Raw genomic sequence first — 22,188 nt, 5'->3', positions numbered from 1 at the left:
AAAAAAAAAAATGGAAACCGCCCCCTTCTTCCTTTATATCTTACCGCTTAAAGGGTACGGCTTCAATTTATAATAGAAACATTTCTCGTATCCAAATACACTCACATGTCAAATATGGTTCAATTTGCTTGATCAGCTCTCCAGTTATACTGAAAATTGTAAGGGAGACCTCGCCTCCCCCTTTTCATCCACCTCTTCGAAAGAGTGAGGGATACCAAATATTCATAGAAGTATTTCTCGTACCCAAATATCGTTCCATGCCAAATTTGGTTCCATTTGCTGTTTTAGTTCTTGAGTTATGCAGTAAAAATTGTATGAATCTCCCCTCCCTCTTTCCTTCCTCCCCGCTGTAAGAAGGAAGGGGTCTCAAACAATCATTAGAACATGTCACGTTTCCAAATACCCGCCCATGCCAAGTTTGGTTTCATTTGCTTAATTACTTTCTTAGTTATGTTGAAAACTATAAAAGAGGCCCCTCCCCCTTTATGTCTCCCTACTGGAAAGAGGGAAGGGTCTCAAATTATCATAGAAATATTTTTCGTATCCAAATACCCTCCCATGCCAAATTTGGTTCAAATTGCTTTATTAGTTTTTGAACTATATAAAAAAATATGTAAAAGGCCCCTCCCCCTTTCAACTGGAAAGAGGGAGGGGTCTTCAATAATCATTGAAATATTTTTCGTATCCAAATACCTTCACATTCCAAATTTGGGTCCAATATCTTGATTAGTTCTCAAGTTATATGAAAAATTGTAAGGTAGCCCCCCTCCCCCCTTCCTATCACGCCACTCAAAGGAGGGAGGGGTACCAAATATTCATAGAAATATACCTCGTTCCCAAATACCACCCCATGCCAAATATGATACCATTTGCTTGATGGGTTCTCGAGTTATGCAAAAAATTGTCTTTTGTTTGGGAGGCCCCTCCCCCCCTTCATGAGAGAGGGAGGGGTCTCAAACCACAATAGGAACCTTCCCCTGCCTCCAATACCCCCACCTGCCAAGTTTCACGCAAATCGGTTCAGTAGTTTCCGAGTCTATAGGGAACAGACAGACAGACAGACAGACAGACAGACAGACAGACAGACAGAAATTCATTTTTATATATAGGGGAGAGTGGGGATACTTGATCCCCTTTTCTTATTTTCACCATATCTTTTTGGAAAAATTTAGCAACTCGCCGTCTTTGACATTTTCTGACAGCTTCTAACTTCAAGTTACTATGCTCCAAAAATTTGAACGATACTTGAACCCGTTGATGAACTAGAAGCATTTTCGTGGGAGTAAAAAAAATGCTATTTTTCTGAAGTTAGGGGAGACTTGATCCCCTATTGAAGGAGACTTGATCTTTTATTCAGGAAGCCCTAATCCTTGTATAAAAATCAAACAAAACCCCAAGATAGAATGTTAATTGATTATGTTGGTCATGTTTGTTCTCATTTCACAATTTATAGCAGACATAAGAAGAAAATTTTATAACTTTGTCTCAACGCTAATAAAATTGCATACTAAAAGGCGCTATTTTTTATAATTAAGAGAAAATTAATTATTTTTGCTCTTTTCTTCAGACAATTGTTTGATAAATATTAGTTTTTGGATAAATATTAGTAATTTCGTAATCAGCAATCATAACGATCAATTCAGAAGAAGAATATGCCGTTTGGAAGGGGGATCAATTGTACCCAACTCTAGGGGATCAATTGTACCCATAATCAACATTTTAGAAAACTTTTTTCTGAAAAAAGTTGAGAGTTTTCCATTACTTTGAAAATATGGCATTATGAAGTTCATTTTACGCTCGAACGATTGATACATTGGAACAAATATTTTTTTCATAATTTTCCCATGTAAGGAACATTTTAAAGTCATGAAAAAAGATCTTCAAGTTACATTTTGTGAAATTTTTCAAACAAAGTTCAATTACTCAAACATTTTTTTTTTAATTTTAAACTACAAGCATTGTTATTTTGCTCATTTTTGCACATTTTTCTAGAACATTTGATCTTTGTAAGACATTCCAGTTTCGAGATATAGCTAAGGAATCAAGTATCCCCAGGGATCAAGTATCCTCATTCTCCCCTATAGATTAATCTTTTTTCCAAGAACTGACTAGTTTCACCTATGTATGATTCGTTACCACAATTAATTTTACACACGACGTTGGTGTTTTTGTTTTTGGGGATTTTGTCCTTAGTTGGACATGAGATATGAGAAACGAGAATACTATTTAAATTATGAGAATAACGAAAAACAAATGAATTAAGTGGAGTAAAAAAACTAATTCAAGAGAATACTTGCTATAAATGGATGAACAAATAGCTCAATGTAATGTGGCAGCATTTTGTGCAAGCAGAAGATGTTGTATCCTGTTGATCGGGGTTAACTGCCAGAGTATAAGAGACTGTAAAAAGGAAGCATTGTCAAGAGCAGAGTTCAGTCTAGAGAGGACCAGCAAGTTGTGCAGATAGAAACATCACAGTGTGAACAATTCTTAGACTGACTTTTTCCACATGCCTTTGAACAATTATAAACATATGCTTCAATTGACAGTTTAAGTTGTTCAATTAATTGTCATTTCGATAAAGTTTTAAAACTAGTTATTTATGCAACAAGTTGAAAAATGTGTATTTTTACAGCACGAGTCAAAAATTTATCCAAGAAGGCTTGGTAAGTTGTTTAAATAGAACAAGTGATGAACAAATCAAGTTTTGCAAAGATTTGCATACACCATTTTTCGTAATTCCAGTAAATACCTCTGAAAAGCCATTTATTCTACCTGAAATAATGGTTTGCAGTTTTTCCTTAAAAACACGACGAGAAGCAGAACGAGTCCGCCAAAACCCGTGCCAGGAAGTTGTACCTCAACATGCTGACGAAAGTTGAATGCTGCATCATGGACGACGAAACATATGTGAAGGCCGACTTCAAACAGATCCCCGGCAACCTGTTTTACACGGTCAAGGATAAGTTCAGCGTTCCGGAGCATGTCCGTACTCAGAAGATGTCCACATTTGCGACTAAATTCCTGGTTCGTCAAGCCATCTGCACGTGCGGGAAGCGGAGTTCACCTTTCGTGACCCATGACACGATAAACGGACAGATGTATATGAAAAAGTGCCTCCAGAAGCGGCTGCTTCCTCTCCTGAAGGCCCACAACGTCTCAACAATCTTCTGGCCGGATTTGGCCTCATGCCACTACTCCAAGGACGTGCTGAAGTAGTATGCGGACAATAAGGTCAATTTCGTGCCCAAAACGTTCAACCCTCCCAACACACCGGAACTCCGTCCCATCGAGAAGAACTGGGCGATTATGAAGCAGCACCTTCCTAAACAACCTAAGGTAGTAAAGACAGTCGAGGAACTGAAGAAAGTATAGGTTTACATGCAAAAAACGGTTGATTCACAGATGGACAGAATCTTATGGCCAGGGTTAAGGCCAAGATGCGGGCATTTGCGTATGGACGTAAATAAAATACAAGTAAAATGGAAAAATGAAGTTTAACAGTTATTTTTCAATTCTTGAAAATTTGGTGGCAATCGAATGAAAACTCGAACTATGCGAATCAATTTTGTGTGTGGCAATTTCATCGTGGACACCCTTTAGTCTTCAATTAAGTGGTAGCCAAAAATAGTGGTAGGCAATTTTTTTTTGTCTTTTGCGTTACACAAAAAGAAATTCTCGAGATGAACCAATAAAGTGTTTTTTTTTAACAAACTTTTGAATTTTTCCACAGAAATCTTCAATGACTTATTTAGTTCAAAAATTTTGAAAAAAAAACAAATATTCTTACTAATCTGTTAAAAGACCATAGACGTTTAGAAATTAATAAGAAAAAGTGATTTGATACACCCCAATGGATAAATATATTTTGCTTTCGATTATTAAAAAAAAACAATAATCGAGAAAAATCATAACAGAAACCGTGTAAAAATATTGAAAGCTAAATGGATTAAAGTTCAAAATCTGTTCAAATGTTGAATCAAGACACATGACAAAAAAATAATGAAAAGATTCAGAAGCAAGCAAATAAAAGTGGTGTTAGCCTCAAGTCTATAGCAGCAGCAATTTAAATTCTGTTTTCAATGATCACCTGTTTGTCTGATTCCTCTTATTGCAATTGGTAGCATTAATCAGTTTTAAATCGTTAAACCGTACCAATGCTGGATAACAAGCGTGTTTTTAATTTTTAAGCATCATTTGTCGGAATGAAAAAAAAAAAAACACAGTTCAAGATAGAGGCGCGGTCAATATTTGTCACACATTTCCACTACTGACTGGCTTCTAGTTTCCACCGGCTAACTTCTACCGGACAACAGTCATCGTTTTGTCCATTTTGCCATTTCGCCGGACATGAAACCATGTGTGGCAGCAGAGTAGTAACATATATCCAGCTACATACATACATACACCCAAAATTCAGCCTCTGTGCCAATGGCGTGTAGTCAATTTCATAGCATCATTGGTACAAGAAGATAACGCGACCGGCACTGATTCGATTTGCGCCCACCGGCATTAACCTCCCAGCGCAACCGAATTGCGTATGTCTGAATGAAACAAAATAAAAACGTTTTCGCGTCCCCCCCCATCGCATCACAAGCCGAAGAAGGATGGAAATAAATACCGGCCAACACCAGGCAGCCAGCGAACCGAGCACTGTGCGTGTGAATGTAGCAAAAGCAACAACAAAAACATCCTTAATTCAATCAACCGGCAAACACGGCTAAGCTGTGCGTGTGTATGTAGCAAAAGCAACAACAAAAACATTCCTTCAATTCACAGGCAAACAACACCGGCCAAGCTGCCCGGCTTTAGCAGCTGTGTATATGTAGCGTGTGTATGTAATAGCAGGCAGTAAGCAAAGCACAGTTCTCATTCAATGGGTTTCCCGTTCCTTCACTCCCGTTCCCTTTCCCGTTTCCTTCTTAAGGCAAAGGAATGCATTGAAAGGAGGCCAAACGCCGGGAAGCCGCTGTTGTACGTTTTTTGTGATTGATCGGTAACAGAAAGCCTATGACAAATATACCTCGTCCTACATGAAGCTCGAATAGTACACTGGTTTGAATGTCGGACAGGCAAGACGATTCAATTGATGATGTGAGTTCGATTCTCACTACGGCGCTGTGGTTTTAATTTTTATTTTCTGGTTTCTGGGATGAATTATCCAATAGGAAGGAAATCCCATAAAATGTTTTTCTTGTTTCGCTTGAATGTAGTGGTCATCATTTTGGTTGGGAGCCGAGTCCTTATGCCAGTTACGGTTTTTCAAACATACCGTCTTCGGCACAGTGCACATTTCAGAGCATTATCGGCACAGAGATTTGCTAAAAAGGCATTGGATTTTTGCAACCTCTTTTATGGGTGTATGTACAGATGTGCGGCAGCAATAACACCAACAATAACTGTTAATTAAAAACATTTTCAGTTTATAAATAATGCACATTACGATGGATGAATGCGAGCAGCGGCCTTACTCATACCCCCACATGGGCCAAAACTGCCCGGTTGTTACTTAATGTGAAATTTTGCCCGTTGTGCGGCAAACAGACAGCAGAAGAGCTAGCTAGTGTTAAGCGCATTGACGATGTGCTTAGAATTAAAAACAAAAACGAAATTCGAAACGGGACCATCGTCGATGGGCAGTGCGGCCAGTTTGAAGGTGGCTTATAAATTGTTGATAAAGAGATAGAAGATCAATGGACACAGTCGATTTCCCTTAGGAAATACTGTTCAAAACAGAGAATGTATCGTCTAAAAGATAAAAGACTTCTGCTTATGAAGTGATAAATTAGAGTCATTTAGAGCGTATAAATGGTTTGACGATGTAAATCATTTCTTGTCCAAGCAGAGGTAAAGGTTTTTGTTAAGAAAGTCTGCAAGAGAGTTGCGACAATTATTTAGTACAGAAGAAATCCAACTTGATCAATTTAGGATTAAATTGTCCATCAGTCTACCAAAACGTCATACGCAAAATTACAGCTGAACCGGATTGGATGAATTAAATATATATTTTTGACTTCGTCCAACATGACCTGTACATTCTCGCGAAGAAACTAGATTAGCATCGTGATAACTGCTTCCAATACGGTATTAAAACCGAGAAAATTGCTTATGTTGTAGTGTAGAGTTCGTTTTGAAATGGGACAATTATTCACCATTCATTTGATCAACAAAATTCCTGAGAATAAAATAATGCAAAAAAAAATTATTTAATGTTTTTGTAAGAAATATTCCTACATTACTCTTAATATCTCCCTTCAGTGAACGCACACTTTTCTAGTCAGTTTTTCCCGCCATTACTTCGTCGAATCAATATGTTAGAAGACTAAATCCTTTTTCTTCAATTCCGGCTCTTTAAAAACTCAGTAAGGGGGCATCCATAAACAACGTAACGCTCCTAGTGGGGGGGGAGGGAGTAAGCTCTAGCGTTACGAATTGTGACATAGGGGAGGGGGGAAGGTATGCTCATCGTTACGTAACGATTTTTTTCCTAAAAAATTTCAGTTTAATCGCAGCTTTTTTGATATCATGCAATTTTTGCTAAATGATAAGCAAACTAAAATCACCTTAAAATTTGTGAGCATTAACAAGATTGAAACAGGTTTGTAACCAATGGATTGAATATCCGTGAAAATCCGTTGGAAAACCGAATATAAGGTACATTTTCCCCCAAGAACTCAATCCAATCTTATGAGGAAATTTTACTATTTTTTTCAATTGATTTTGATTATTCCGATCAGCTATTTTGATTATTCTGACGAATATTACTAAGTGGAGTATATTTTGCATAACAAGTTATGCTGCTTGAACAAAATAAAGTAAACAAGGTAGATACCAGTTAACAAGCCCAGAGCAACTCGTAATAAGACAATTAATTTATTTTATCAGAGAGTTATCATCAATGAGTACTAAGAAGCGATTTGGATGGATAATAATTCCGTTTTAAAGAACGTTTTTTCATCTTCGAAAATCATGAGAAGATGGGGAGGGGGGGGGCAATTGTCAGCGTTACGTATTTTTCATAGGGGAGTATGTCGAAGCGTTACGATTTGTGACCTACGGGGGGGAGGGGGTCAAAAAAGTGCATTTTTTGCGTTACGTAATTTATGGATGCCGCCTAATTCCCTTTTGAGAAGAGCTAGGATCAATTTGGTGGGTGGGTTTAGATGTCTCGAAATTAACTAGAGTTGGTTATTTTTGTGCCACTAAAAATCGTATCCATGGAAATGTCAGCCTCTGACCAAAACATTACAGGACCATCATAAAATTCAAATGAACGTAAAACGGTTAGTTGAGGTTGAGACAGAAGAATGCGAAGTGAACAAACGAGAATACTCTTTTTAGCTTTCGAATTCGGTGAAAACAGAGGTTTTGGTCACGAAAACTTTGGCCTTCCCTTCACAGATTCTTACCAATCATGATACTTATTGCAAAACTACCGCAAATGCAAATTTTAAATGACATCCCAAAAGTCACCAACCAAAAGTCACATATTTACTTGAATGAAGGCATTGAAAGTTACATATTGGCTGACAAAAAAAAAACAACTGCCCAATTCGCTTTAGTAAACTTTATGTACTCATTAATGAACTTGAAAGTTGCAAAAGTTATCATATGTGCGTTGTATGTGACTTATTTTGCCCAATTCCCATGAGTGATCTATATGTATGGGAGAGTGGGGAATCATGGGTCACTTTTTTTCGTTGTTCCATAACTTCTTTATTATAAAAGATAAAATGAAAAAAAATGGTATGGCTTTCTACATTTTCAATGTCTCAAAAGGTATTTTTTTAAAAAATTAATAAGTTATTTTCCCCAAATTCTGACTGTTTAAAAAAAAGCATTATTTTTAGGATTTTGAAAAATGGTGGGGAATCGTGGGCCACCAAATCCAAATTGACCAAATAACATGCAAAGTTTATGAGTTGACCTAAAACTGTGATTTCCTAATTTATTTCGTTATTTCAAAGCAATTTCAGAGGATGAAATAAAAAAGAGAGCTGTGTATGATCGCATAGATTCCAAAACTTGGCCCGCGAACGTTTTGGCAAAATTTCTTATATAGGATGAACTAAATATATTTCATAATTCTTCATTTGGCAAATGAAAACTTTACAGATAGGAAAAACGTATTTTAAGTTCTGAATGTGTATAAAAATATAAAAATATAGGTGATTCAAGATGTGTGGCCCACGATTCCCCACAAGCTATGATTTGCAAATTGGTTGCGTTTGTGTGACTTATTGATGTTTCATCAAGAATTCCTTTTCCTCGTGAAAGATCATGACAAAACTAAGATCATAAGCGTATGAGCATATTTATGTTATGCACTTTAGGTTCTCCATCGATGAAATTAGCGGGTGTTTTTTTAACTAACTTTTTTAGCTTGATAAATAAAAGAACCATACGATGCGTATTTCAGTCAACAACATATAGGAATATATGCTCACGCAAAGCGACAGTTGGTTTGAGATTTTTATCTCAACACACATCTGAGATATTAAAAGTGGCCCACGTTTCCCCATGGCCTACGATACCCCATTCTCCCCTACTCATTAACGAACTTGAAAGTTGTAAAAGTGATTTATACGTACGTTATACGGGACTTAAGTCACATAACGGGCACAAAAGTGCTCAATAAGGGATTCGGTAAGTCACCTAAAGGGCACAAAAGTGCTCAAAATGGGATTAAGTAAGTCACAAAAAGTGCATATATGTGCTTTTAAAATCCAATCACCACTTCGAGTTTTACCTTCAACCTCTAGGCGTGGTCTTGTGGTAGCGTGTTCGATTCTCACCGAAAGGGTTGGGGTTCGATCCCCTAGCCCGAGCAAGAATTTTTTCAATAAGTAATTTCATGATTGAGTGACCATTTTGATGCGATATATGTAGGCAATGTAGGAAAGAAGCAATTAAGCAATTTGTCGAGTTTGGAAGCCGGCGCGTGAGCATCATGGCGGCACCATCTACAGAACATAGTAAATAATCAAGAGAAGGTGATATGAACCGAAGCCAAGGGTGCAGTTGAGATAGAGAGAATTTTTGCTCATAATGCGATTTTTTGGAAGCTGAATCAAAAGGCCGCTGAATGCTGAATAGAAGATCATTAGGACTTTTTTTGGAACTTGAAAGTATCAATAAGAACTTAAATTTTGGGCTGCATAGGACGTACTTCATATCAATGATGGGGCTGAGTAAGCGTTTTTGTTCCTATTTTATGGGACTTTTGGTTGCTTGGGTTCCCACACACTTCACTTTTGCACTTGCAGCGCACTGTGGTCCGAAAGGGCTAAAAGTGGAACTTTTTTCGTAGCGCCTCTGTCTTTCATCTTATCTCTTAAGTGTCTTTAGAACATTTGCTTCTTCAAACATGCTTCATAACTTGAAAGCATCAAAAGTTAGTCAAAGTCCACTATAAAAAAATTGAAAATTCAAACTTTTTAATTTCAATAGATAGAGCTTTACTTTACACTACAAAGTTGTAGAATACGTGAAAATATGAAACTTTGTTGAATACATTAAAACTCTATCTCTTTTTAGAGCAGAGTTATAAAGGTTTTATTTTGAAAGTTATTTAAAAGTTAGTTTTTTAAACTTAACTATAGTTAGATGAGGATTTACATGAATAAGATATTCTGAACATTTGTTGTGGCATTTAAATCACACGTTTTGCACAAGATTTCAACTTTCTACGACGTTTTCTAACCAAGTTATTGCAACTTAAATTTTATTTTTACTCAACTTCACGAGCGTTTATTGCAAAATCGTGCAAGTGGATTTTTAAAACTAATAAACCACATTGAAGCTTGAACTAAGTGCAACAAATTGGTGTTGGTTCCATTTGTCTCCACGCGCTCGTATTTGAACACAACAAGCATACGTTAGATGTGTTTTGCGTGTTTCCATACAAAAATTATTTTCAACTGCCTTCTGCCTTCGTTCTGCGTAGCATCTGCGTAGCCTGGAAATCAATTTTTCCATTTTTCGTATGGAAATACGTGAAACATATCAAATATATGCTTGTTGTGTTCAAATACGAGCGCGTGGAGACAAATGGAACCAACACCAATTTGTTGCACTTAGTTCAAGCTTCAATGTGGTTTATTAGTTTTAAAAATCCACTTGCACGATTTTGCAATAAACGCTCGTGAAGTTGAGTAAAAATAAAACTTAAAGTTGCAATAACTTGGTTAGAAAACGTCGTAGAAAGTTGAAATCGTGTGCAAAACGTGTGATTTAAATGCCACAACAAATGTTCAGAATATCTTATTCATGTAAATCCTCATCTAACTATAGTTAAGTTTAAAAAACTAACTTTTAAATAACTTTCAAAATAAAACCTTTATTACTCTGCTCTGAAAAGAGATAGAGTTTTGATGTATTCAACAAAGTTTCATATTTTCACGTATTCTACAACTTTGTAGTATAAAGTAAAGCTCTATCTATTGAAATTAAAAAGTTTGAATTTTCAATTTGTTTATAGTGGACTTTGACTAACTTTTGATGCTTTCAAGTTATGAAGCATGTTTGAAGAAGCAAATGTTCTAAAGACACTTAAGAGATAAGATGAAAGACAGAGGCGCTACGAAAAAAGTTCCACTTTTAGCTCTTTTGGACCACTGTGCAGCGAGAGGAGAAGAAATAAAAACGCGTCCGCTTGTGACGAGTGATGCGAGACGAATGAAGTTTTTGATGTGTTTTTATAATTTTAAAGAAATAAATATGTTTAAAAATATTTATAAAAAATGAAACTAAAAAATATGCTTAAACATTATTTTTTGGCCCGCAGGAAAATTTCATTTCCAAATTTTGGCTCGCGCCGGCAGAAAATGTTGGCTACCCATGGCCATGGTCTACATGTTCACTATCTGTTCACGAAGAAAAAAATATTTTTATTTTGTTGGTGTCTGAAAATTAAGCCGAAAGACAAAAAGGGCTAAACAAAGATGCTGTTTTTGAGCAAAGATAATTACCATCCCGGTTAAAATCATGAAATTTCACTTTGTGAGCTTAACTTTGGCTGATTTAAAGATTCGTGTAGATTAAAAAATAGTTTTTGGTTTCCGATGTCACTTGTCATGAATGGAAGTATAAGAAAAAAATGAAAAATCATTGCTTTTCTTCTTTTTTTTATAACTGATTTATTTGAAACGGCTCATACGTTTAAGCTTTAAGGAGCCACACTCATTTTTGATTTTTTTACAATTAATTACTTAAGTCTTGCTAATCTTCTTGCTCTTGCTTTTCTTCTTGATAATCATTGTTTTTTAACTGAATAATCAGCTTTTATTATTGAAACTGGGCTGATAAATTATTCAATCTACAACAACATGAAAACCCATGAAATCTAACTAAATTTTATTTTTTGTGATAATTTTATCACATTAAAACTGCGAAAAGCATACAACGAAAGATTTCAGAAATTCGCTTAGCCGCTTTTCAGCATAAAATGGATTAAATGGGCAGATTTGAAATTCCTGAGTTAATTGATGGGTCGTTTTTGATTTCTCATAATATAATTTAAAGAATAAATTTAACATTTCAGAGCAGTTGTGCTCAGAGTATCAAACCACGTAATGAAAGTTGATATACCTCATATTTGGTCCTCAGAATGTTGAAATTCTATGGTTTAATACTATAATTGGTCACCCTATCAGTCTCTTCATTATAAATTCATCAATATCGGTTGGAATTTTCATCAAATTTCCTTGATCCTCATGAAAACAGAGTTACTAAGTCATTGAAATATTTTTTATGAACTTTTCAAATTACCAGCTGTGGTCTGTAAAATCAAGCACTTTTATTATTAACTTTTACTATTAGCTCTCAATCTCAATTTACTATTAGTTTATAAAAAATCTATCCAAAACTAATGTTAAATTTATATATCAATGGAAAGCCAATAACTTGACCAACAAAACCCACTCAAAAAACTATACAAGCTCGTCCGAACTCTTAAGGTTATAACTTACTAAAAAAGGCAATATTTTGGATATTTTTTAGTATACCTCCTTTTTTAGTTGAAATATGAATTTGAAATGTTCCACAAAATTGTGTGATTCATCAATTTGAACAACTTTCTCAAATATCCAAGTTTGTAAATCGTATACTAAAAAAGATATTGAATAAAAACTCAAAATTACTTGTTAAAATGTCACTTCCATCTGTACCGTTGAGCCGTCAACACGTACGCCGGAGCATCGTATCGTTGCTGTGTACCTGCAGGAACATTTTTACATTATTTATTTTTTCCTTACCTGTTTTTCAATCAGCACTTCTCAGTGCTAAAATTATTTTTATTTTCTTTTATTCATATTTTTCTCTTTTCTTTCCAGCATGGGGAAGTCATCGGCCGGTTCAAGGGCCGGAAGAAAACGGATTGCCGAACCTAATTCAGGTCCATCGCCCAAAAAAGTTGAAATTTCCAATTCATTCGATGTCCTTCATAACATCGGTGATGAGGAAATATTCATATTTAATTCTGATAAGAGTACTAAGAAACCTTCTTCTTCTTATACTCTTAAAAACGAAAAGGTTCCACCAATTACGGTCACAATTCCGGACTTCAATGCCTTTCGAAAAGAAATCGTCACTTCTGTCAAGGATGTGAAGATTTCTTTTCAGATCGGTCGAAGGGGAACTGCTCGTATTTTGGCGGAATCTTTTAATGATTTTCAAAAAATCTTAAATTATTTGAATAATAAAAAACACCAATTTTTTACGTACGATACTAGAAGTGATCGTCCTTTTAAAGTTGTACTTCGTGGTCTCACCGGCGATCAGACACCGGATGAGATCACAACTGAATTAAATTCTTTGTTAGGTTTTTCTCCGATTCAAGTAATTCAAATGAGGAAAAGAACCAACACGAATAATATCAGTAGTGTTGGTTTTGCTCCTGAGCAAGTTAATAATTTGCAAATTCTTGAAAAGGCTCGTCTTATGTTTCATTGTCGAGTCAAATTCGAACCTTTTCGAAAATCTTCAACCAATTTCCTTCAAAATATCACGCAATGTCGTCGTTGTCAAGCTTTTTGCCACGGCACTAAGAATTGTAGAATGAATGCCAGATGCATGCTTTGCGGCTCATTCGATCATGAAAAATTTAAATGCCTTTTTGGTGGTGATAAGCCACAAACAGAATTTTTCAAGTGTGCAAATTGCGCAGGTAATCATTCCTCGAATTCGCTAGACTGTCCCATCAGGGCAAAAATTATTGCTTCTAGGAAAAATCCCAAAGTTTCCAGAAAAGTTTCTTCTCCTTCCTCTTTTTCGTCTTCACACGTCGGGCCGGCAAACAACCTGCCTGTTCGCGGTCAGCCCCGGCCTATATTGGAATCACGGCTGGGTAATACCCGAAGTGATTTTAATGTTACCTGTGCTGATTCTGCGCCCCAGACTCGTTGTTTATCGTTCTCAGAGGTGGTTGAAAATGGGTTTCCCTCTTCAGGTTTAACTAATAAAAATGGGAAAAAACCAAGTCTCAACGTTCATGCGAAGGCTTGGGAAAATCCCCGAAATTCAAATAGGGGAGAATGAGGATACTTGATCCCTGGGGATACATGATTCCTTAGCTATATCTCGAAACTGGAATGTCTTACAAAGATCAAATGTTCTAGAAAAATGTGCCAAAATGAGCAAAATAACAATGCTTGTAGTTTGAAAAATTTTAACAAAATAATTGTTTGAGTTATTGAACTTTGTTTGAAAAATTTCACTAAATGTAACTTGAAGATCTTTTTTCATCATTTTAAAATGTTCGTTACATGGGAAAATTATGAAAAAAATATTTGTTCCAATGTATCAATCGTTCGAGCGTAAAATGAACTTCATAATGCCATATTTTCAAAGCAATGGAAAACTCTTAACTTTTTTCAGAAAAAGTTTTCTAAAATGTTGATTATGAGTATAATTGATCCCCTAGAGTTGGGTACAATTGATCCCCCTTCCAAACGGCATATTTTTCTTCTAAATTGATCGTTATGATTGCTGATCACGAAATTACTAATATTTATCCAAATACTAATATTTATCAAACAATTTTCTGAAGAAAAGAGCAAAAATAATTAATTTTCTCTTAATTATAAAAAATAGCGCCTTTAAGTATGCAATGTTATTAGCGTTGAGACGAAGTTATAGAATTTTCTTCTTATGTCTGCTATAAGTTGTAAAATAAGAACAAACATGACCAAAATAGTCAATTAACATTCTATCTTGGGGTTTTGTTTGATTTTTATACAAGGATTAGGGCTTCCTGAATAAAAGATCAAGTGTCTTTCAATAGGGGATCAAGTCTCCCCTAACTTCAGAAAAATCGCATTTTTTTTACTCCCATGAAAATGCTTCTAGTTCATCAACGGGTTCAAGTATCGTTCTAATTTTTGGAGCATAGAAACTTGAAGTTACAAGCTGTCAGAAAATGTCAAATACGGCGAGTTGCTAAATTTTTCCAAAAAGATATCGTGAAAATAAGAAAAGGGGATCAAGTATCCCCACTCTCCCCTACTTGTTCTTCTCCTTCATTTTCTGATCCTAACAATTTTGTTGATTTGGGTGAGATTACTGAGGAAAATTTAAAATTTTTGCATCAAAATTTAATGGAAATGATGCAACTTATGTTGAAAGCAAATTCAATGTTTGAAGCTTTCCAAACTTCTTTTAATTATGCTAACAAAATTATTATGACTTTACGATTCCCTCATGGATCCAAATAGATGTTTAAATATTATGAATTGGAATGCTAGATCTTTGCTGGCTAACCAAGATGAATTCTTTTTATTTTTGAAAACTCAAAACATACATATTGCTGCCATCACTGAAACTTTTCTAAAGCCGGACAATAACTTGAAAAGCAATGTTTTCTTTAAAATTTTGCGAAATGATCGACTTGATCGACAAGGTGGGGGTGTAGCTATTGTCATAAATAGTCGTCTCAAATTTAGACTTCTTCCTTCTTTCAATACAAAAGTCTTAGAAACAATTGGAATTGAATTAGAAACGTCTATGGGGAAAATTATAATTATTGCCGCATATTTGCCTTTTCAATGCAGTGGTGAACAGAAAAATTTTTTGAAGGGAGATTTACAAAAACTCACCAGAAACAAATCTAAATTTTTTATTATTGGTGACTTTAATGCAAAACACCGATCTTGGAATATTATTTCATCAAATTCTAATGGGAATATTTTATTTAATGACTGCTCTGCAGGTTATTATACTGTTGAATATCCTAATGGGCATACTTGTTTCTCTTCAATTAGAAATCCCTCCACAATTGATTTGGTTCTAACGGATTTAGGCGAGCATTGTAGTCAATTAGTTACTCATGCGGACCTCGATTCAGACCACCTTCCAGTAACTTTCTCTTTATCCCAAAGTCCCATTGAAAACCCTTTAAAATCAACTTTTAACTTTCAAAAAGCTGACTGGGAGCGATATAGTAATTTTATTGAACGTAATTTGGATGTAAACGTTCCACTTAATTCAATTGAAGATATTGATTTGGCTGTAGAAAATTTGACAACTTCAATAGTCAATGCTAAAGCCGCTTCAATACCCAAAGTTAAACATAAATTTAATCAACCTTTAATTGATGATGATCTTCAGTTTTTGATACGACTGAAAAACAGTCGTCGACGCCATTATCAACGTACTAGGGATCCTTATTTGAAATTTATTTATTGCGACCTTCAAAAAGAAATCAAACGTCGTTTAAATTTTATTCGTAATGAAAATTTTGCAAAAGCAGTAGAGGACATAAAACCCTACTCAAAGCCGTTTTGGAAATTAACTAAAATTCTGAAAAAGCCCCAGAAGCCAATTCCTACTTTGAAAGATGGGGATAAACTTCTTTTAACTAACGCAGAAAAAGCTCAAAAATTAGCCCAACAGTTTGAGTCTGCTCATGATTTTAATTTAAACGTTGTAAGTCCAATTGATGCTCAAATTTCCCTTGAATTTGATGATATTTTTTCTAAGCAAAATGTATTTGAAAGTTCCTGTGAGACAAATATTGATGAACTTAAATTGATTTTCAAAAAATTAAAAAATATGAAAGCTCCGGGGGAAGATGGGATTTTCTATATTCTTATTAAAAAGTTGCCTGAAAGCACTTTAAATTTTTTAGTTAAAATCTTCAATAAATGTTTTCACTTGGCTTATTTTCCTATTAAATGGAAAAATGCCAAAGTAACTCCAATTTTGAAACCTGGAAAAAGTGCTTCAGAGCCTTCAAGTTATCGACCAATTAGTTTGCTTCCATCTTTAAGTAAACTATTTGAGAGATTTATTTTGAATAGAATGATGATTCACATTAATCAGAATTCTATTTTCCCTGATGAACAATTTGGTTTTCGTCATGGACATTCTACTACACATCAACTTTTGAGTGTAACTAATATGATTAACGCTAGCAAATCTGAAGGTTATTCAACTGGTGTTGCTCTTCTTGATATTGAAAGAGCATTTGACAGTGTTTGGCACAAAGGTTTAGTAGCTAAATCAGCTCGATTTGATTTTCCTGTACTGCCGCTATTCGCAAGACTGTCCCATATGCATTTTCGTCATTTTTCAGTTTACCTCAAAAATCGTTCAAATACAGTTAGTTCTTCAATTTAGACTAAAAACTTTCATAACTTTGTTCCCAACATATATGAAAAAAATACCAAGTCATGTCTGTCCCATATGAAATATACCCGCAAAGCTGTCCCATATGTCTATTTATACAGAATGCTTCAAAATTGCTCCTCTAATTTACGTTAATTTGACAAATATTCATACAATGTGTGCGACAAAATAAGCATTTATTGAAATTGCGAAAGTTAGACTAGATAAAACAGTACAGTAAAGTCAAAAATAACAATCTCCATTATTTTTACAAGCTAAGTTTTGCCTAATGGGTAAATTCCATCAAACTGTTTTTTTTTTAATTTCGCATGAAGCTTATTGAATTGTTCTTTGTAAAACATGGAAAATAGTCAGCTATAAAGTCATATTTTTTAGGTTTTTGTCATGCTGTTTCTTGCTGCTTGGACTTTCATAAAATCTATGAACAAAAATACGCGTACCTGGTAGCACACAGATTTTTCTTATCAAATATTTGCAGCCAAGATACTTTGCTGTTCCTGATTCAGCATTAATTTAATTTGAAGGTATTTATAGTCTTTCTAAAAAGATAATCGACCGAAAAACTTTCCAAAATATGATGGTACAGGTTGTTTTATTCATGGAACGTTGTTATTCATTTTATTTTAGACCCACTCAATTCTTACGATAAACTTTCTTTATCTGTGTGTGACTATCTAAACATGTCATAATCATCATTTCAAACTTATTTTTATCAGTAAACAACCAGTAAAGTGAATAATACAGCGCAGATAGAGAGAATCAAATGATCAACTGACAAAAGAAAAGCCAAATATGGGACAGCTTTGCGGGTATATTTAATCCGCATGCGAAATATACTCGCAAGGCTGTCCCATCATTATTTTCTCCTTCGCATCAACAACTTCCAAATCAAAAACACACTGTACGAAATTCTACAACAATTATCTTAATATCTGTGAAGAAAGAAGTAGAAAAGGTAAAGTTTCTACCGAGAAATCCACGAAAGTTTATAAAAATCTTTAAAGCCGTTTTTCTCGGTTCGTTGTTTTTGCATATGGGACAGACTTGCCGGCAGCGGCAGTGTATATCTCACCAAAATTATACAAAATTATTTGACTAGCCGAACCTTACAAGTAAGCTATCAAAATTCATGCTCTGAAAGGACACCCATTAGAGCTGGGGTCCCTCAGGGCAGTATACTTGGGCCAATCTTATACAATATTTTTACTTCTGATCTTCCTGATGTACCAGAAGGAAAAGGTAGAAGATTATTTGCTGATGATACTTTGCTTTCAGCCAAAGGTCGAAATTTACGGGTGGTACGCAGTAGATTGCAACAAAATTTAAATTCCTTTTTGAATTATTTGAAAATATGGAAAATTTCTCCTAACGCTTCCAAAACTCAACTTATTTTATTCCCCCATAAGCCAAGAGCTAAATTTCTAAAACCTAATGAAAATCATTCCATAACTTTTAATGGGGTTTCATTAGAATAGTCTGATCACGTGAAGTACTTGGGACTCACACTTGATCGGAATCTTACTTTTAAAAATCACATTGAAGATATTCAATCAAAATGTAATAAATACACTAAATATCTTTATTCTCTCATCAACAGGAAATCCAGGTTGTGTCTGCGAAATAAGATGCTAATCTACAAACAGGTGTTTCGACCAGCGATAATGTATGCAGTTCCGATTTGTTGGTCTAGCTGCTGCGCGACGAGGAAAAAAGCCATCCAGAGGATTCAGAACAAGCTTCTGAAAATGATTTTGCGGCTTCCACCTTGGCACAGCACCGAAGATCTTCATCGGATTGCGGGCATTGAATCGATCGAAGAGATGGCCAACAACATCATCTCCAACTTCAGAGGCAAATCGATGCAGTCTTCCATCGCAGAGATTCGTTCTCTTTATAATTAGTTTTATTTTAGGATAGTGTTTAGTTTTAAGTTTAAAATATTTTAGCCATTACAGGATGTTCTCCTACATTAAATACTTGATTGCGCTCAGCAAGTTTAAATCTTATAAATAAATTTTTATTATCTAGTTAACTATACTGCCCCTATTCGCATATGAGTCCCATGTGTAAAAACAGCAAACCGAGAAAAACGCTTGTAAAGTTTGAAACTTGTTTTCATAAAAACAAACGTATGCATCATTTGTTGGCAAAACCTATCAATAGTTCGGATAGAAAGCACTTCAAAGAATACTTTTGTTTACTTTTGCGCTAATACTAACTAATAATTAAGGAGAAATTTCAATAAAACACTCATGTGACTCATATGCGAATATTCTTAACCCTCGAACAGAGATTATTCGCAAATGAGTCTCTGGTGCTAAAGTTATTGGCAAGTGGCAAGTACTTTTCAAACATATTTTTTTCAATTGTTTACCATTCTTTTTGATGACAGAAGAAAACTATCGAAAGGTCTTGATTTCAAACTGATTTCAATCAAGGTTTTTTAACCAAGTGGATGTGTTTTCCAGTGTTTTTTCAAAACTCTGTTTTCATTCGTGTGAAATTGCTGCGAATTTATCAGACATTATCATCATTTAATTCAATGTGTGTTACGGTACGTAAATAACACCGACCAAAAGTCTGCTGGATTGAAGACAAAGAAGGAGATTTCTTCCGGGAACATCTTCCTAGGTAATAAACGAAAACAGTGGTATTGATATTGTTGTGCATATAGAAAAAAGAAATGGAAAAAGTTTGTTATTTTGTTACCGAAACAACACTTCAAGTACCACAATCCCGATCACACATTAGATGATCGAAATTACTTACGAAGGAACCATCCTGACCGAAGACTGATCTATTGAGCTTTGTTCATCGGTTGATTTTTGTCGAAAAAATAATTTTGGTTACCAGTTACTTATTAATGCTTTTTGTGACTAAGAACCAGATTTCTTCGGAATCATTTTGCTACTATGCGTTCAATTTTTGTATAAATTAATGTTTAAGGCATTAAATCATTGATTTACTTCATTTTTAATCTATCCTCTCCTTCAATTGTAAGCTCTGGCGCTGAATTTCGGTCATGGGACTCATATGCGAATATTTTTCACATGAGACACATCAGGGGTCATATTTTTTTTCAAAATTTTGGGAACAAACTTCGAACAAAAACTTGTTTTATAGGTAAATTGGAGCTCAAAGAAGCGTTTTCTATAGATAACTCAAAAACGATGAAAATGCACATGGGACTCATATGCGAATAGGGGCAGTATAGGGCTCTGAACAGTTCATTATTGAGCTGAACACCTAGTTTAATGTAATAATGTAATATAAATGTAATGATGAATTGATACAAATAAAGACATATTAAAAAAAAAACTTGTTAAAATGCTCGATATTTTTAAAATGCTCAAAACTTTTATGATTTTCATGCGATCTTGATGGTGTCCTCAACAAAGTTGCTTAAAATAATAAGTCTACAACTTTTGTGAAGACATCAAGTCTCTAAACTAATTATTCCAATAATTTTTTTTTCTCCCTTCCAGGTGAAAAAATCACTTTTTTCTTTCAAGAATTTGATAGATCATCAAAAAATATAAAAATGTCGCGGAGACATCAAACGTCTACCGTTTACCGTTTGTCCGCCAATAATTTTGATCGCTTATTAGGTGCATTTACTCCTGTGTGCGACGCTCGTCAAACTGGCAACCCACCAATAATAAGCACGCCCGAAGAGGAAGAAAGGCAAAGTGCGAAAGGAAGGAAGGCGAGTCGGTAGTATCGGTATATACGCAAAGCACAACATTCCAGCATGGTGCGTAGCGGCTGGGCTCTGGCGCGTCGCGTACGATAGGTGAATCAACATCCATCCATGTATGGGCTCTAACCTCAGTCCAGTGGCAGCACAAAAATTTCCATGGGGAAGTTATCACTTTCAGAGCATCATCAGTCAGACGCTTTACAACAAACGGTATTGAAAACTTTTTTTTTATTCCTGCTGGGGAGTATTTCACCAAAGAACGAACCGTTTGCAGGGGGATTCTCTGAAACCTTAGTTGTTGCGACCAATTTGCGATTGATTTTCGAAACTGTGAACCGAACTTTGCACCCTGTCGCACCGGGTCAGTTACTTTTTTTTCGTTTTAAGAGAAGGAATTACACGTCCATTGCCGATGACATAAGCACAATATAGTTTTATGCCATTTGGTCGGTGTGTTCTCTGTTGCTGCTGCCGATGAGTTCACTGATGATGATTGGCGCAGTCCTGCACAACTCTTTTGTCGTTAACACCCAGAAATTAAATCTACCAATAATTGTGTAATGCTCAATTTTCGGCTTTTTGGAAGTAGTGGGAACATCCATAAAACTTCCTTTTGTCACTTGTTTCTCTTCCGTTGGAATTTCCGCACAATTGCACTTAGCATCGAACACTCAAAGTTTTGAGTGTCGTTGTTCTGCCATGAACTCTTCCCCTGCTATCCTTGAACTATATCCAAATTTATCAACCGATTTATCCAACTTGTTAGAGACACCGGTAATCAATTTCCAGCTTAAATTGCACAAACAGCACGTTCTATTTGGACATCACCGAAATTCCTACGTCCGAACCGATTGAAAAGTTAAACGAAAAATTGCCCACAAATGAAACGCGTTACGGACGACGATCCGGAACCGAAAAGAACCGTCTTGCTTCGACCGAAGGCACCACCAAAACTAACAGCTGTCTGGCGTAGTTGGACAGAAGCCTTTGCTGAATGGACGAACGAGAACGGCGACAGAAGCCAGCAATACAGTCGTATAGACAGACACATGTACGCATGGAATCACAACAACACAACACTCGCGTGGAACCAGACAGACGGAGAAGTGCTGTTGGGTTTCAGATACAGGTATGGGTTGCATGCATCATGGGAAAATACTTCTTCGTCAACACACATCACAAACTCTGCCAAACTTTTACGACCGGGACCGATGCTTGTAGCAGAAAGAAGAACGATACGTGCACGTGCACTCCTTCGTCGTGCGACATTAGCCACTTGGCAGCATTCAACATTGCCTAAAATTGATAAGCGGGAGCAACGATACAGCGAATACTTCAAATCGTAACTGCAGCCTATCCAGTTATTCAAATACGCCAAAAAATCCCATTCGGCTGACTGACTCATCGCGACCCTTATTTAGAATTCAAGAAAACGAATCACACTGCTGGCTGGACTGAAGGCCGCATCCAGTCATAGTGATGAGTCAGACGATCGGGCTAAACGTTGCATTTCAAGCTAGTGGGTAATAATATTGCTGCTGCTGCTACGGCGATGGTGCGGCGCTTTAATCATTTGCAAACAAACACTCGAATGTATGGGATTTCTTTGACATGATTTTTCAAAGTGAAGTATTTTGAAACATTATTTTTCTGTTTTATACCTGAATAGCTTTTAGATTTACTACCGAATTCAAATAATTAGCACTACAAGTTTTTAACGGTAAAACCATAAAATAAACCGTTTGCAAATGTTGTGCTAGAACTGCTCCCTTGTGCACATTTAAAGCGATAAAATCAATCATGCCTGGTTGTATCCTCTAAGGATAGAAATCAATGTGAAGTTATAGGTCATTATTTTAATTTTT

At 35.6% G+C, this 22,188-nt stretch overlaps 1 protein-coding gene across 6 annotated transcripts in view; it reads right to left on the bottom strand.

Moving 5' to 3' along the window:
- LOC129743796 (unconventional myosin ID) overlaps positions 1-21,680 on the bottom strand; it is a 94,638-nt gene extending 72,958 nt beyond the window's left edge. Inside the window, exon 1 of one of the 6 annotated variants that reach the window (XM_055735991.1) lies at positions 21,658-21,680. The gene's annotated coding sequence lies outside the window, so the exon portion shown is untranslated. Of the gene's footprint in view, positions 1-20,450; positions 20,475-20,588; positions 20,830-20,870; positions 21,061-21,082; positions 21,175-21,498; positions 21,522-21,657 lie in introns of those variants that run through there. The other 5 variants (XM_055735992.1, XM_055735987.1, XM_055735989.1 and 2 more) reach the window with 5 other exon arrangements.
- Positions 21,681-22,188: the final 508 nt, after the last annotated feature.

This window comes from Uranotaenia lowii, chromosome 2 (genome assembly GCF_029784155.1).
Source record: "Uranotaenia lowii strain MFRU-FL chromosome 2, ASM2978415v1, whole genome shotgun sequence".
NCBI classification, from domain to species: domain Eukaryota; kingdom Metazoa; phylum Arthropoda; class Insecta; order Diptera; family Culicidae; genus Uranotaenia; species Uranotaenia lowii.
Note: the sequence above shows the minus strand (reverse complement) of the source record. Positions and strands in the feature narration are given on the sequence as shown.